The sequence below is a fragment of the Mustela putorius genome, unplaced genomic scaffold (assembly GCF_011764305.1).
Source record: "Mustela putorius furo isolate JIRA1106 unplaced genomic scaffold, ASM1176430v1.1 tig00003846_pilon_pilon_pilon, whole genome shotgun sequence".
NCBI lineage: Eukaryota > Metazoa > Chordata > Mammalia > Carnivora > Mustelidae > Mustela > Mustela putorius.
The window spans coordinates 6,511,036-6,517,743 of NW_025421999.1; the positions used below are offsets into that span (position 1 = coordinate 6,511,036).

General features: G+C 36.1%; 1 pseudogene; it reads right to left on the reverse strand.

Annotated features, from left to right (window-relative positions):
• Positions 1-4,203: 4,203 nt before the first annotated feature.
• On the reverse strand, positions 4,204-5,505 carry LOC123387174 (annotated as a pseudogene).
• Positions 5,506-6,708: the final 1,203 nt, after the last annotated feature.

Sequence of the window (6,708 nt, forward strand, 5' to 3'; positions counted from 1 at the left end):
TTGGAATGTGTCACTATTCTAAGAAGCTTCCAAGCTGGAGGACGTAAATATTTTTAAAAAAATTCATTCAGGGGGTGCCTGGGTGGCCCAGTGGGTTAAAGCCTCTGCCTTCAGCTCAGGTCATGATCCCAGGGTCCTGGGATGGAGCCCCTCATCTGGCTCTCTGCTCAGTGGGGAGCCTGCTTTCTCCTCTCTCTGCCTGCCTCTCTGCCTACTTGTGATCTCTGTCTGTCAAATAAATAAATAAAATCTTTTAAAAAAATAAATAAATAATTTTTAAAGATTGATTCAGATCACTTTAAAATGGTGCAATTATCAAAAAGAAAAAAGACATAATTCACTGAAAAGACATCAAAATAAGTTATATAGGTTCATGCACATTACCTTTATCAAAATATAAGCATTTATAAAATGCTTTTATAATAAAATAAAAACATTTATAATCTACATAGAATCTTTTTCCTGATTGGTTAGCACTGTCTCTATTTTCAAACTCTACAACTTTCACTGTTAATTTCTTTCTCACAGAGCAATGTTATTTTGAAATTAATCGGTATTTATTGATTAAAGTATTAGAATTAAATTTAGGTAAAATTATGTTAGCTTCCTCTCTCTTACATATATGTATAATTATCTGTATATATATTATAACTAATTATAATAATAAATACAAATATATAAAAATATGTTATGTATAAATTAATATATTTATTATAAATTATGATATTTAATATCTTTGTGTGTATACATACATATGTATGTGTGTGTGTGTGTGTGTGTGCGTGTGTGTATATAAAACTTATCTGTTGAGAAAATGTGTATTTTTCCTGTGGCTACAAAAGATATAAATCTAATTTCTAGAGATAAGAACTAAAATGACTGGGTGGAAAACACAGGATATAATTTGTAGTAGATTAGACAGTGTCAAAAAATATTAATAAAATGAAAACATGGTAATAGCAAGAATCCAAAATGAAACAATGGGGGGGGGAAGAAATGCACACATATACACACACAAAGGACAAAGCAATAGTGAAACAGAGGACAAGTTCCATCAGCCTAATATACAAATAAACTGGGGTATCCTCCAAAAGGAAAGAATATTTGAAAAAATAACAGCCAAAAATAGTCTACATTTGATTGAAATGAATTTTTCACTCCATAATATCAGAATACATATTGTTTAAAAGTTCACATGGAACACTTACCATATAGACCATATTATGGACTATAAAACAAGCCTTGACAAACTTTAAGGAATTCACAACACATAAAATATGCTCTTTGACAAAAATAAAATTTAAATTTAAAATCATTAACTGGAAAATACTTGGAAGCATAATAACATATTCCCAGATAAACTATGGGTCAGTAAGTAATCAAAAGGAAAATTACAAAGTGTTTTGAGTGAGATGAAAACAAAGACCAATAATCAACATTTGTGCAGTACATCCTAAGCAGTATATACAGGGAATAGCAGTAAATGGCTATATTAACAAAGGAAAAAGTTCTTAAGTCAACAACCTCAGTTTCTATCTTGATCCTATAATGGTGTATGAAACTCAACATATGCAGAAAAATAAATAATAAAGAGAGGCAGAGAAATCAACCAAAGGGATAATAGCAAAATACAGAAAATCAATAAACAGACAAAGCTGATTCTTTGAGAAGGTCAATAAAATTAATATACCTCAAGCTAGACAAATCACAACAGAAAACTCTGATAATAGCCCTCAGAGATTAAGTACTATTATTATCCCTATTTCCAAAAAAGAAAAATGAGGCACAAAGTTACATGACTTGTTCAATATCTCACAAATAATAAGTAGTGTAGCCAGAATTCAAACCTAAGTGATTATCCTCCTCCAGTGATGCTCTATAATATATATTATGCTATGTAATGTTTATTTATATAATTATAAATTCATATTCATTAGTATATCTATCGCTATATAATTATATATGGATATAATTTAGTAAATAATTGCATACCACTAGAGCCAATCTCTAAACACATTCTGCCTCTTTTTCACTTTTAAGCATATCTTGAACATCTATATACATCTGCATACATGACTCGCTTCATTCTTTATATTTGCTTCATTCTTTTTTTTAAAAAAATTTTTTTTAATTTTTTATTTTTTATAAACATATATTTTTATCCCCAGGGGTACAGGTCTGTGAATCACCAGGTTTACACACTTCACAGCACTCACCAAAGCACATACCCTCCCCAATGTCCATAATCCCACCCCCTTATCCCAAACCCCCTCCCCCCAGCAACCCTCAGTTTGTTTTGTGAGATTAAGAGTCACTTATGGTTTGTCTCCCTCCCATCCCATCTTGTTTCATTGATTCTTCTCCTACCCACTTAAGCCCCCATGTTGCATCACCACTTCCTCATATCAGGGAGATCATATGATAGTTGTCTTTCTCTGCTTGACTTATTTCGCTAAGCATGATACGCTCTAGTTCCATCCATGTTGTCGCAAATGGCAAGATTTCATTTCTTTTGATGGCTGCATAGGATTCCACTGTGTATATATACCACATCTTCTTGATCCATTCATCTGTTGATGGACATCTAGGTTCTTTCCATAGTTTGGCTATTGTGGACATTGCTGCTATAAACATTCGGGTGCATGTGCCCCTTTGGATCACTACGTTTGTATCTTTAGGGTAAATACCCAATAGTGCAATTGCTGGGTCATAGGGCAGTTCTATTTTCAACATTTTGAGGAACCTCCATGCTGTTTTCCAGAGTGGCTGCACCAGCTTGCATTCCCACCAACAGTGTAGGAGGGTTCCCCTTTCTCCGCATCCTCGCCAGCATCTATCATTTCCTGACTTGTTTATTTTAGCCATTCTGACTGGTGTGAGGTGATATCGCATTGTGGTTTTGATTTGTATTTCCCTGATGCCGAGTGATATGGAGCACTTTTTCATGTGTCTGTTGGCCATCTGGATGTCTTCTTTGCAGAAATGTCTGTTCATGTCCTCTGCCCATTTCTTGATTGGATTATTTGTTCTTTGGGTGTAGAGTTTGCTAAGTTCTTTATAGATTCTGGACACTAGTCCTTTATCTGATATGTCGTTTGCAAATATCTTCTCCCATTCTGTCAGTTGTCTTTTGATTTTGTTAACTGTTTCCTTTGCTGTGCAAAAGCTTTTGATCTTGATGAAATCCCAATAGTTCATTTTTGCCCTTGCTTCCCTTGCCTTTGGCGTTGTTCCTAGGAAGATGTTGCTGTGGGTGAAAAACCCACCGCAAATATTATTTGCTTCATTCTTATATTCTTTATATTTCCATTCAATGAATGTCCCATAATTCACTTAACCAGCCCTTTCCTGGTAGACATTAATTAGTTTCCCACTGCTAAAAATGTACAATTAAAATTATTATATATATACCTTTGAATTAACAAGTATATATTTACTGGCAGTATAAATTTTTAGCAATAGAATTTGCTGCTATAAAGTTTTTTTTTATTTTTATAGATTTTGACAAATTAGTCTTGAAACATGCTGTACCAGCTGACATGCCCACATAAAATGCACAAGATTCTTGTTTTTAACTTCCTAGAGAATCTTGTGTATTAAAATTATTTTCAATTTTTGTCAATGGGATAGGTAGAAAATTCTAATTAAAATAAAATTTTTAAATTATGAGTGAAGTTGAGTTATGCAAGGTTTTTATTACCTCATAGAGACTCTTTTTTTTTTTTTTAATTTAAGACAGGAATTCTTTACTCAAACCCATCAGAGAAATGGACAGCTTGAGTCTGTAACCAAGTGTTGTGGTTTTGTTTCTTCCTTTCTTTCTTTCTTTCTTTTTTTTTTTTTTTTTAAGATTTATTTACTTTAGAGATACACACACACACACAGAGAAAGAGTACATGAGCAGGGGATGGGGCAGATGGAGGAGAGACAGAACCCTTAGGAAGGCTCCCTACAGAGGGTGGAGCCAGAAAGTGGACTTGATTCCAGGACCCTGAGATTATTACCTGAGCCCAAATAAAAAGCTGGTCACCCAACCAACTAAGCCACCCAGGCGCCCCAGAAAGTATTGTGTTTTAAAGCATATGTCAGTCATTTTACATGAAAGTATACCCTATTACATACAAATCAACTAATCAGAGCACAACTTTTCAGTGTTTAAAACAGAATAAGCTACCCAGTAAGGGCAGCACATTTGTGACCTTTTTAACTATAGTATTCCTCTCCTTCTTCATCTTCTTCTTCAACAGAGTCCACACCAACCTCCTTATAATCCTATTCAAGGGTAGCCATATCCTCAAAGACCTCAAAAAACTCTCCTTCCTCCATGCTTTCACCCACATACCAGTGAACAAAGGCAGTTGGCACACATCAGCTCAAACTTGTGGTCCAGGCAAGCCTAGGCCTCAGCAATGACTGTGATGCTGCTCAGCGTGCACACAGCTCACTGTACTTTGGCCATGTCTCCACCAGGTACAAAGGCTGGTAATTAATGCTGACTTTGGAACTGGTGGGGCAGCAGTCCACAAACTGGATGGCATATTTGGTCCTGATGGTAGCCATGGCAGCACTGACATCTTTGGAAACCAAGTCATCATAGTACAACAGGTAGCAAGCCATGCATTTACCATGGTGAAGGTTATATTTCACCATCTAGTTGGCTGGCTCAAAGCATTCATTGGTGATTTCAGCTACAGAAGCTATTCAAAGTCAGCTTTCTCAGAAGAGATGACAAAAAGCATATGTGGCCAGAGGAAGGTGGATGTGGGACAAGTCACAAAAGTTGGTCTGTCTGATTCTGTCAGATCAACATTCAGGGCTCCATCAAATCTGAGGAAAGCAGTGATTGATGACACAATTTGACCTATCAACCAGCCTACTTAGGACATTCAGTATCAAGATTTCTACAACAGATATTATAGATGGCCTTATTGTCTCCCATGAAGACACAATGAGTGCTCCCAGGTGGTGTGGGTAGTGAGGATGGCGCTGTAAAGCTCAACTAAAGCTGTGGAAATTGGTGAGGGCAGAGGGGGGGATGAGCTGGTTAAATGGGGAACTCCAGCTTGGACTTCCTGCCATAATTATCAAAGGAATGTTCCATCAGTGGGTTGGTGAACCCTGAACCATTCCCCTCCAAAGTTGTGGAAAGCCAAGAAGCCCTGAAGACCTGTGCCCTGGTGGGCCAGTTGGTGAATTTGGTCCAACACAAGGTCACTGATTTCCTTGTAGAGCCCTAGGGTTTAGTTATTGGCAGCATTTTCCTTGCCTGTAATGAGCTTCATCAATTACTGTGGGTTTCAGGTTTACAAACACTGCCCTGGGCACATGCTTTCCAGTGCCAATCTCACTGAGGAAGGTGTTGAAGGAGTCATCTCCCCCAATGGTCTTGTCACTTGGCATCCAACCATCTGGCTGAATGCCATGTTGCAAACAATAGAGCTCCCAGGAGGCACTGACAATATGGACACCAGCCTGGGTAACATGGAGGGAGATGCATTCATGCATGGTTGCTTCTTCGTGGCTGCTGAGCAGATGGCAGACAGGAGGAGGTTGTTTCTTCTTATAGTGCAACTTTCAGATGGTCAACATAAGAGAACCTGCTAAGAACTTTTTATTATATTTTTTCTTCATTCTCTTTCCCCTACCCATCCTCCTTGAGATTTTACGACTATTGGTAACAGCCATTTTTAAATTAAAATAATTTATTTCTTATGTGTACAGCAACTTTATTAGCCTGACATTTATATATCAATGGTTATGGAACATTTTTTCCATTTAGAATACTGAATTTTTGTTATGCAGAGATAAATATTTCAATTTCCTTTACCTTTTTCTTTTGTCATGTTTTAAAGGATTTCCTCCACCAAGGTTAGAAAATGAATTTGCTATTGTTTTATTATGGCAATATTATGACATCATTGTTTACATAGAGGTTTTTAATCCACCTGAGATGTATTTGTACCCTGCTTGTCTAACAATCAGATATTTAATGAACTATCTTTTTTCCTACTCTTTTGAAATAACACCTCTATATTATACTAAATTTCCACACTAAATTTGTCATACGGAATTGCCATGTTTTCTTCCTTAGTCTTTCAATTAGTCAGCTTGCCAAATAAAATATTTTATTTATATTACATTCTCTTAGTATTTTAAGCCCTTCAACAGACAAATGGATAAAGAAGATATGGTACATACATATAATGGAATATTACTCAGCCATCAGAAAGAATACCCAACTTTTGCATCAGCATGGATGGGACTGGAGGAGATTATGCTGAGTGAAATAAGTCAAACAGAGAAAGTCAATTATTGTATGGTTTCACTTACTTGTGAAGCATAGGAAATAACATTGAGGACGTTAGGAAAAGGAAAGGAAAAGTGAATTAGGGGAAATTGGAGGGTGAGACCAACCATGAGAAACTGTGGACTCTGAGAAACAAACTGAGGGTTTTGGAAGGGAGGAAATGGGGGGGGGTTGGGTGAGTCTGGTGGTGAGTATTATGAAATACGTGCCCTCCATAATACTTATTTCATGGAGTACTGAGTGTGGCACATAAACAATGAAACTTGGAACACTGAAAAAATAACATAAAATTTTTTTTTAAAAAAAGAAAAGAAAGCACTTTTAAAGTTTGCTTATTTTATTTTGTATGTAGATATCAGTATAAACATCAACTTTAAAAAGAATTCCTGCTGCTGTTTCTT